At 40.2% G+C, this 9777-nt stretch overlaps 1 non-coding gene across 1 annotated transcript; it reads right to left on the bottom strand.

Annotated features, from left to right (window-relative positions):
* Positions 1-9426: 9426 nt before the first annotated feature.
* Positions 9427-9559, bottom strand: LOC142425170 (small nucleolar RNA SNORA63). Its single transcript, XR_012779530.1, has one exon. It is a non-coding gene; the product is annotated as a small nucleolar RNA SNORA63 (small nucleolar RNA).
* Positions 9560-9777: the final 218 nt, after the last annotated feature.

The following is a 9777-nucleotide window of genomic DNA, read 5'->3' on the forward strand; positions in this document are numbered from 1 at the left end:
AGTCTCTCTCTTTCCCTGAAGTACCAATGCACGTACCAAGCATGGATTGGCTACCATATGAGCAGAAGACCCCATCTTTATTTCTAAGCAGCATTATAGCTGTATCTCTTCCAAGCCTGATTCTTTATTTCTTCTGACTGAAAAACCAACAAAAATCCCCAAACTCACTGTTGTTGTGTCAATTCTGACTCTGAGCACCCCTATGGACTGCGTAGAATGACCCATGTGAGTTTCTGCGGCTGTAAATCTAGACTGGAGCAGGAAGAGCTGCCTTTTCAAAGCATAATCAGCCATCAGGATGCGGATGGAGTAGAGTCTGTCTTTGGAACCTTCATTTACTGATGGGCTGTGCCTCAAACTGAGAAGACATAGCTACAAATATTGATGCACATTTGCAAATCAGAATGCACAAAGTATGAATCTAAGAAAATTGGAAACTGGCAGAAATGAAATAGAACACTAAAGATTGATAGCTTAGGTCTGAGTGAGATGAAACAAACTGGCATTTGCCATTCTTCCTGAGAAAATCAAATGGTGGACAATGCCTGTAGTGATAGATGAAAGAGAGAGGTCATTGTGTTCATCCTCACAAAGGACATTTCAAAATCTATCTTCAGTTACAGTGTTGTGTGTGATGCAATACAAACTATCTCCCATCCAAAGAAATTCAACAAAACAACTGTTATTTAAGTTTATGTACCAACCACCAATCTAGTGATGTAACTGTTGAAGAGTAGTATTATTTTCAGAGTCCTCAGTGTGAAATTGCTGAAATGTGCACTCAAGGGGTGCTCCAGGGTTGCACTGTCTCACTCTGCTTATTCAATCCTGAGCAAATAGTCAGAGAAGCTGGATTACAGGAAGAAGAATGTGGTATCAGGGTAGGTAAAAGGCAAGCCATGATATGCAGATGACACAAATTTGTTTGTGAAAGTCAGGAAGACCTGAAGAACTTGTTTCTAAAGTTTGAGGTTTGCAATCTTCAGTATGGATTGCAGAACAAGGTAAAGCAAACTTAAACCTCCACAAGTGGACCAATAGGTGGCATCATGATCAAAGGAGAGAAGATTGAAGCTGTCAAGGATTTCATCTTGCTTGGACCACAATCAATGCTCATGGAAGTGGCAGTCAAGACATCAAAAGAGAGTGGCATTGGGTAAACATGCTGCACAGGACCTCTTTAAAGTGTTGCAAAGCTAGATGTTACTTAGACGACCAATGTTTGCCTGGCCCAAGCCAGGGTATTTTCAGTTGCCTCATATGCATGTGGAAGTTGGACATTGACTAAGGAGGCCTGAAGAAGAGTGTATGCATTTGAATTGTGGTGCTGGAGAAGACTGCTCAACTCCTCTGGACTGCCCAAAGAACGAACAGATCTGTCTTGGAAGAAGCACAGCCACAATGTCCCTTAGAGCCACGGGTGGCAAGCAGGTACTTTGGCCATGTTGTTGGACGAGACCAGTCCCTGGGAAAGGACACCATGCTCAGTGGAGTAGGGCGGCCTGAAAAAGTGGTAGGCCTTGGGAAAGACGGTTTGACACACTGGCCGCAAGGATAGGCGTGAACAAAGCAGCAGCTGTGTGGACGACACAGAACTAGGCAGAGAGGCTTCCAGCTGCAAAGGACCACTCTGCGTCGGAATGGACTCAATGGCACCTCACAAAACACAAATTTTGATTTTGGGAAAGTTCTATTTTCAAAAATATAGTCCGAGGAACATTAAAGTGCAATAGTTTCCACTTATGCAAATAGCACCTTAATGTTACTTTCAAAGGTGAAGGTTAAGTGCAGTAAATATCAGTAATAGCAATATGGTTTGCAAGTTAAATTAGTAAGAACATTTTAATAAGTCTGAATTGTGAACTAAAGATAAGAAGAAAAATGTTTCAAATAAATTTTTTGAAAAGGTCAGGATCTTAAAGCCATAGTGTTTATGATCATTTCTGCATACAAGATGAGTATATCAGTGAAATTCCTGATAGATGCAAGGAAATGACATTAACAGCACCAAACAAAGGATTTGATAAAGTACTTCCATTTGGAAAACACTCATGTGCCCTTCCCCTCCCCTTCTCCCCGCGCACACAGGCTCTTGGGATGATTTGGGGGAGGCAAAGGAAGTCTGGCAGACATTTTAAAGCATACACTGTTTAGATTTCAATTTTTGAAAAACTTGAAACATTACAATCAGTTTAAAAATAGTTGAGCAAAAATACAAAAATAAATTTAGATTGTTCAAGAACATAAATAGAAATGATATAGTTAACTCTGGAGAAAGAGAGCGAGGAATAAATAATATTTTAATTGTATTTGCATCTTTGTTCTTAATTTAACAATATTCTGACAAATAGATAACATGTTTGCACCACTTAATTCCCCATTGTATTGTTTTCTATAAAGGTGCATTTTTACAAGCAATTTTTAAACATTACAATTAAATATTAAGCTAAAAATAGTATGTACAATGAAAGATATATCTATTTTTGTTGTGGTTAGGTGCCATCGAGTCAGTTAGGAACACTGGTTAATTTTTTAAAGATCACTTTATAATGGGCTCTTAGAGTTTTTATAACATTTCTTACATCAATTGTATAAAGCATACTTGTACATATGTTGCCATCATCATTTTCTAAACATTTACTTTCTATTTGAGCCCTTGGTATCAGATCCTCTTATTTTCCTCCTTCCCCTACCCTCCCACCCTCGTGAACCCTTGATAAATTACAAATTATCATTATTTTCAGATCTTACACTGACTACTGTCTCCTTTCCCCCATGTTTCTGTTGTTTGTCCCCCAGAGTGGGGTGGGGGTTATGTGTCCATCGTTGTGATGGGTTCCCCTTCCTCCTCTCCTCTCGCCACCTGCCACCGACCCTCCTGGTATCACTATTCCCATTTCTGTTACTGAGGAGTTTACCTGACCTGGATTCCATGTGTCATGTGCTCTTATGTGTACAGTGTACATGCTACGGTCTAGCTGGACTGAAAGGCAGGACTTGGGGTCATGACAGAGGGGGTGAGGAAACCTCAAAGAACCAGAGGAATATTGTGTGTTTCATTGGTGCTCTACTGCACCCTGGTTGGCTCATCTCTTCCTAAGAACACTGTAGTTGAATAAATAATTGTTAAAATTCATGAACATTTACTGTATTTAGTGTAACATTCATGAACACCTAGAGGAATATTACTAAGTACTTTACTTGCCTTATTCATGGAATCTTTCTAAAATCCATATGAACCAAAAAACCAACTCATGGCAATCAAGTTGATCTTAACTCCGGATAGAGTAGCACTGTCCCCACAGGTTTCTGCAGTTGTCACTGTATGGAAGTAGAAGCCTGGGTGTCTCTCCCTTGGAGCAGCAGGTGGCTTTAAACACCACATCACCAGGGCTTCTCAACTCCAGTGTGAGGTCGTCCCTATTATAGGTCAAATTTAAAAAATAATTTAATTCATATTTTTTGTTTGAATATACATGATGGGGGATATATCATTTCAACATTAAAAAAATCATCTTATTGGGGGCTCATACAACTCATCACAATCCATCCATTGTGTCATGCACATTTGTACATTTGTTGCCATCATTTAAAAAACATTTTTCTTTCAACATGAGCTCTTGGTATCAGCTCCTCATTTTTCCCTCTCCCTCCCCCACCCTCCATCCCTTATGAACCCTTGATCTATTTTTATCCCATATCTATTTTTATCCCATATCTGACACTGACCAATGTTTCCCTTTACCCACATTTCTGTCGTCTGTCCCCTGGGAGGGGGTTATATGTAGATCCTTGTGATCAGTTTCCCCTTTCTACTCTTACCTTCTCTTTCCCCTCCTGGTATCGCTACTCTCATTATTGGTCCTGAGGGGCTTATCTGTCCTGGATTCCCTGTGTTTCCAGTGTTATATGTTCAATTCAGTGACATTTTAAAATATTTTTCAAATCATGCAACATTCTCACTGTCCATTTTCAAGTGATTTTATTATCATTAATAGATAGTCCCTATCCCTTAGCATCTCATCTGAACTTTTGAGATGGTGCTATCAATTTGATCCCACATATGTAAACATTTGAAGACTATAACACTCAAGGCAGACATATTTCATTAATTAAGCTAAACTTGTTTGTTTTAAAGCAGTTGTCTCAGAAATGTTTTCGTCTGAGGTTTAGGGTTTAAAGACTATCTCAGGTCGATATTTTTGAGTGCTTTTTGGTCTCAGTGACTCCAACGATCTGGGTTCCATCGAGAATATAAAAATCTATTCCCTCTCCTCTTTCCCTCTCCTCTATTCCCTCTTCCCTTTTTAACCAGTATTCTTCTGCATAATCTTGTACTAAAGCATCGGTAATGCTGGCAGGGCCTTGTTCAGCTCTTCTGGTCCCCTGGCACAGGAAGCAGATGTTCTTCAGGGGGGAGAATTTAGTTGTTTCCTGAGCCTCTTTCCTCCTCGGCTGCTCCCAGTCAACAGAGACCATTGCTGTAACTGGAGATGGCCACTCAAAAGCTTTCATGGCCGGAAGCACTGCACAGGGAGCTAGAAACCAAACAGAGAGCTCAAGACAACCATGCTAGATTAATCGCCTGAGATAGTCCATGAGATCATGACCAGAAACTTCAAAACCAACAAACAAAAATATCTATTGAGCAGTAGTGAGGTTATTCTCTCTGTTTCAATATATATTAAACAACATTTATCATTAGGAGGTTGTTCCTTAATCTGTGTTGTTCCCCAGAGCCACACACAGAAACATCCTCATCCACTTCTCTCTCACCGCTGGAAACAACAGATCAACGTGATCTCTAATATTTGCCTGTGTTAGTCTGGGGAGACTAGAGAAACAAATCCATAGAAACTCATGTGTATAAGAAAGAACTTTATATAAAAGAGCAATTGAATATTGAGGAAGCATCTCAGTCCAGTTCAGTCCATAAGTCTGAAATTAGTCCATATGTCTGATACCAAGCTATAAATTCTTCTTCAGACTCACGAAACACCTGCAATGACGCTGAATGCAGGATGATCACAGGCCAGTGGGTAGAAAGTCTTTGGATCCAGTGGCGTTGTAAGCATCTCAGCATGGGGTCTATCCGTGTAGTGTCATGTCAGCAGAGCATCTTCCAGGTGTCTTGTCAGTAGAGTGTCCAGTGAACAGAGAGAGATCGTGTATCTCGCCTCCTACAAGGAATATCGGATTTCCCAGAATTCTCAGAAGGCCATGCCCACACAGAGGTCCCATTGGCTATCTCCAGATTGACAAACTACGCTCCACCCCTACACTCATAATCCTCAATTTGACATCAGATTAGGTGACAACCACATATAGTGAGGCCAAATTTTAGGGATGCAGCAATGAATATAGCAGAAAGACTCTTTCTTAAAATGAGAATTCGGGTTGGAGCAAGCGTAATAAAAAATGTTGAAGACAGTGTCATGACGAGAAATAAAACAGGTAAAAAAGAAGAAAACACGAATGCACGAATGAATGACCACGTGAACGAATGCATGAAAGTGGTTTCTGTAAGGTCAGAGGTGGGAGGTGCAGTTCGGTCTGGGCCTCTTGCACTCTGTCCTGCTGAGTATGTCGGACTGCACAGCCCCGACCCCAGCATTCTCATGGGTGTTTCCTAAATTTGAGAAATAAGGGAATGCCGCTCCTCTCCCTTGGACACAGGGGGCTTCGTTATTGATTTCTGTCAAAGTGACAAGCTTTGTGTCACCCCTGTGGAGTTTGGCACAGAAAGAACCAATGCAAACGTCTCCTACTCTGCAGCTTAAATTTTGGGTAATCAAGACTTTCTGTTTCCGATCCTAGTGTCTGGCATCTTCTGCTTGTTTCCTTGAAGCAGTAAAAGGCTAAGGGATCCGTTCCTCAGGAGAGGAAATCAAACTTGAGGCCTGATGCAGTCAGTAAGGAGGGCACTGGAGAGTCAAACCAAGCGCTTTCTAATTTCAAAGACTAACTCTTAATTACGGTGGCAATTACAGTGACTTCATCCACAATTAAATGTGTTTTAATACCTTGAAGTACTGTAAATATTCAACTATTTAAATTATCAATCCTTTAATTTATTTGAAGAAAAGTATTTTCTGTTACTACGGTCTGATTGGCTATCAGTGAATTTTTAAGGCATGTTCGTTTATATTTTACCAACACAGGGAAAACTTTGGTAACCATTTTTAGAGTGTTGATATACAGTGAAACTAGGAGAACTGGATGGAACTGACTTATGTTGTCTGGGTCCCTTAAGCTTTCTGCCTTTGCCAGAGTACAAACACAGTGCTTTTCTATCAATTTCTGTTAGGCACTCACCCTGAGAAAGTGTATTTTTCTTATATTCATTGAGGGTTGTTTTGGCTTTCAAAGATTTTATTGTATAACAAAATAATATTTTAACTAAATAAGGACAATAGGTTCAGAATAGCTACATGTGGCCAATACCAACTATTAACACGTTAGCAAGTGTCAAGATTGATTAGACGGCCGAGTCCTGTAGGGTAGCAGATTATGCACAGGTTGCCGCAAGGGTGGTAGTTCAAGCCCACCAGCAAGAGGAAGATGAGCCTCTCTACTTCCATAAAGATTTACAATGTCAACAATCCACAGTGACAGTCCTGTCCTGGGGCGTCGCTAGAGCAGGACTTGACTTGATGGCAATGAGTTCTAGGTTGAGTCTCTTATGATGGACCAAAGAAGCAAGGACCCCTAGTATTAAAGATTGATAATGTTAGTTGTGTTTGCTTTTTGGCTGTTTGAACTATATTAGGGCCCCTAGCACAGATCCAATGTAAGGTAACGCAGGACTGAATGTATTTAAAAAATAAATTTACTTATTTCCCTCAGGCTTTCCTCTTCCTGTTAGAGCGTCTGCTTTCGTGCCATCGGCGTCTCAGCTCTGTGAACGTTTCTAAATGGTTCTAATGGAGTCCACGAGCAAGCACTGCTTCTCAGCTTGGGGAACCGTTCAAGTATTGAACCTGATTACCCTCTCTCTTAAATCCACCCTGCCTGACTACTCTGAGGCTAATAAAGCCTGGAGATAAGTCCCTGACCTCTAAAGTTTCCTTAGTTACATTAAACATTTCTTTCCTATTAGCTAATCCACAGGATTGAATTTATACTTATTCTACTTAGTTGTATTTGTCCTTAGAAACAGGACAGGATTCTCCTCTGAACTACAGTCGAGTGAAGGAGGTAAACTCTTTTCTAGATATCGTTGGCTTATAAAGATGCTACTTGTATTAATTAATATGATCAATATCATATTATCATGAAATTGCTTGCATCGAGTTTTAGAATTGTTGTTTAAGGTCTGAGGTAAAAATATTGAAAAAGGTTCTGTACTTGTTTGGGTTTTAGGGCAGCGTGTTATGATACTGTGGTTCAGAACTCATGCTCTTCTCTCTGATCCAAGGTGTTAGTTTTAAAAATGCTGTTTACTGTTAATTTGATGACAAGCAGGTTTCTGCTTTATTTTCTCAAAGTGATACGGCCATCTGTTTATCCATCTACTTCCCATCTGTCTATCTTCCTTCATACTTTTATGTTGTCTGTGTTTGTGTTGAGCAAATTCATTTTAATTATTATCTTCTAAGTCCATGCATATGGAACCAGGAGAAAGGGCAACACATGCTTTAATTAGTCTCTTTATGTATTTGATATTAAAAGCAAAATTAGTTTATCTGAATTATGTACACAATGTCAATCTCATATGATTTTAATTTGGAGTTAGAGTTGGCATTAATAAAATAAGCATTTGCATCTGTTGAGATTTATAGATTTATTTTATTGTACTGTGCTTGACATTTAGCTTAGCTTGTGGAAGGTAACTAAAATAGCACCTTATTAACTGGAGAAATCATATCCGATGTAGGGTATAATTGTGGATGCTTACTCATGAGCTACAACAATAAACTAGTTCAATCGTAAAGCAACTCTGTTCTGAGTCTTTGAGTGGAACAGACGCAAGTCAGTTAGAAGCTAACTTTTTCTGTAGGGAACATCCACATCGGAGCTATTTTGCAGCATAGTGGAATTAGATGGGAGACACCACACGTTGCATTTTCAGTCCTTCTTGCTATCAGCTGTGCTTCTGCTTCTCTCAGCCTCTTATCCTGACTATCATCTCTCTTCAAAACAGTCTGCGACTTTCCGGGTTGTCACCCACTCTGCATTCATTCTCTGTGCGCACTCAAATGAATCCAACCGCCGACTGCTGGCTTGCTTTCCACTCGCCTTCCTCCACTTCACACGGATCAGTGCACATCATTACCACCATCAACTGTGGAGTTTTCAACCTCTACTGAGTTTTCAGATCTGTTTGGAAATTAGTTTTCCTGTCTTTTTCCAATTTCCTTTTGAATTTTATTATATCGATACCAAAATATTCATTCTGAGCTCTTACTGTACTTTCAATGTTATCATCATTATTTGATTTTTACTTCACAGAAAAAGCCAAGATTGCTAGTTGGAATCTCCTATGACCTTGCATGTCCTTCTCAAAGCTTTCTTAAAGTGATGCCCATGCATGGGAGAGACTCAGTGGAAAAACTGCTCTACAATGGGCTCAAACATACCAATGGTGACGATGACACAGGCTGGCAGCATTTGGTCCTGCTGTACACAGGGCAGGCCTAAGTCAAACCTGACTTGACAATGCCAACAACAACGCAGAGAGCTCCTTGACTGAATCCCTGGGACTATCTCCTGATGGCTCCCCTTTGCTTCAGGAAAGCCTTCCCCTTGGTCTACAAGGGGGCTCAAATATCCTCAGCATCATATACCTTTCCTTAAGGACCTACCTTGCCCCTTCCCCTCTCTACCAACATATTTAACAATAGAGCCCAGACTTGTTTTAAATTCTTTCCTTCCAGTTTACCCATTTGTTACCCTTATGCAAGATATAGTTAGTGCTGCAGGAATCTGCTCTTCCCATCGTCACTCTTAATTTTTCAAGTACAAGTCCTCTTCCGATCTTTGTCTCACTGACGTTTGGTCTTGACACTGTTTACTCTGGTTTGCATCTGTTAGCTTACTTCCATTCATTTTCAGGATACTCTTCGTTTTATCCGATATGAAAGTTCCTTTTGTGTGATCTTTATGGGCTTATTCACCTCTGTTGGACCTTTCTGTTTCTGGAGTCCCGGTGTTCCACTATTTGATCCTCTCCTTTTGTTTCTATATTCATGATCCCCGGATACCCGAGCAACATATACACACGTACTCACAAACGATAACAGCCATCACAGATGGAAATGGAAAATTGTTACACATCTTAAGCTTTATCTTCTTATTTTCAACTATCATATGAACCTGTATGTCAGGAAATGACCTCAGAATTACTATACTCAGACCAAATTTGTTTCTCCTCTTAAAGCAAGTTTCTACTCTAATATTTCCCCTCTTTCCCTGCCTCCCCCCAATATGAAGGAGACCAAGCATCCCTGGGATGCTACAAGAAACTAGCAGACAGGGATAGGTAGGAAACAACTTTACTTTGAGCAGGGGGAATGACAAAGTAGCACTTAGCAGCTATATTGTAATCTAAATCCAGCTGAAGATTTCCCATTTGTATGAAAGTATCACAAATGTCTCATTTCTTATTCTGAAGATCCCCTTTCCTTTTTGTGGCCTCTCATTCATTTTAATAAGTGCTTGGCTTGTAGAAATTCCAACTCTGAAACAATATTGAATCTATTTCCTTTCCTCCACCCTGCCCCAGCCTGCTAGTCCCCCACAGTCTTTCTTCTGTGCCATTATAAGAGCGGCCTGCTC

The sequence above is a fragment of the Tenrec ecaudatus genome, chromosome 13 (assembly GCF_050624435.1).
Source record: "Tenrec ecaudatus isolate mTenEca1 chromosome 13, mTenEca1.hap1, whole genome shotgun sequence".
NCBI lineage: Eukaryota > Metazoa > Chordata > Mammalia > Afrosoricida > Tenrecidae > Tenrec > Tenrec ecaudatus.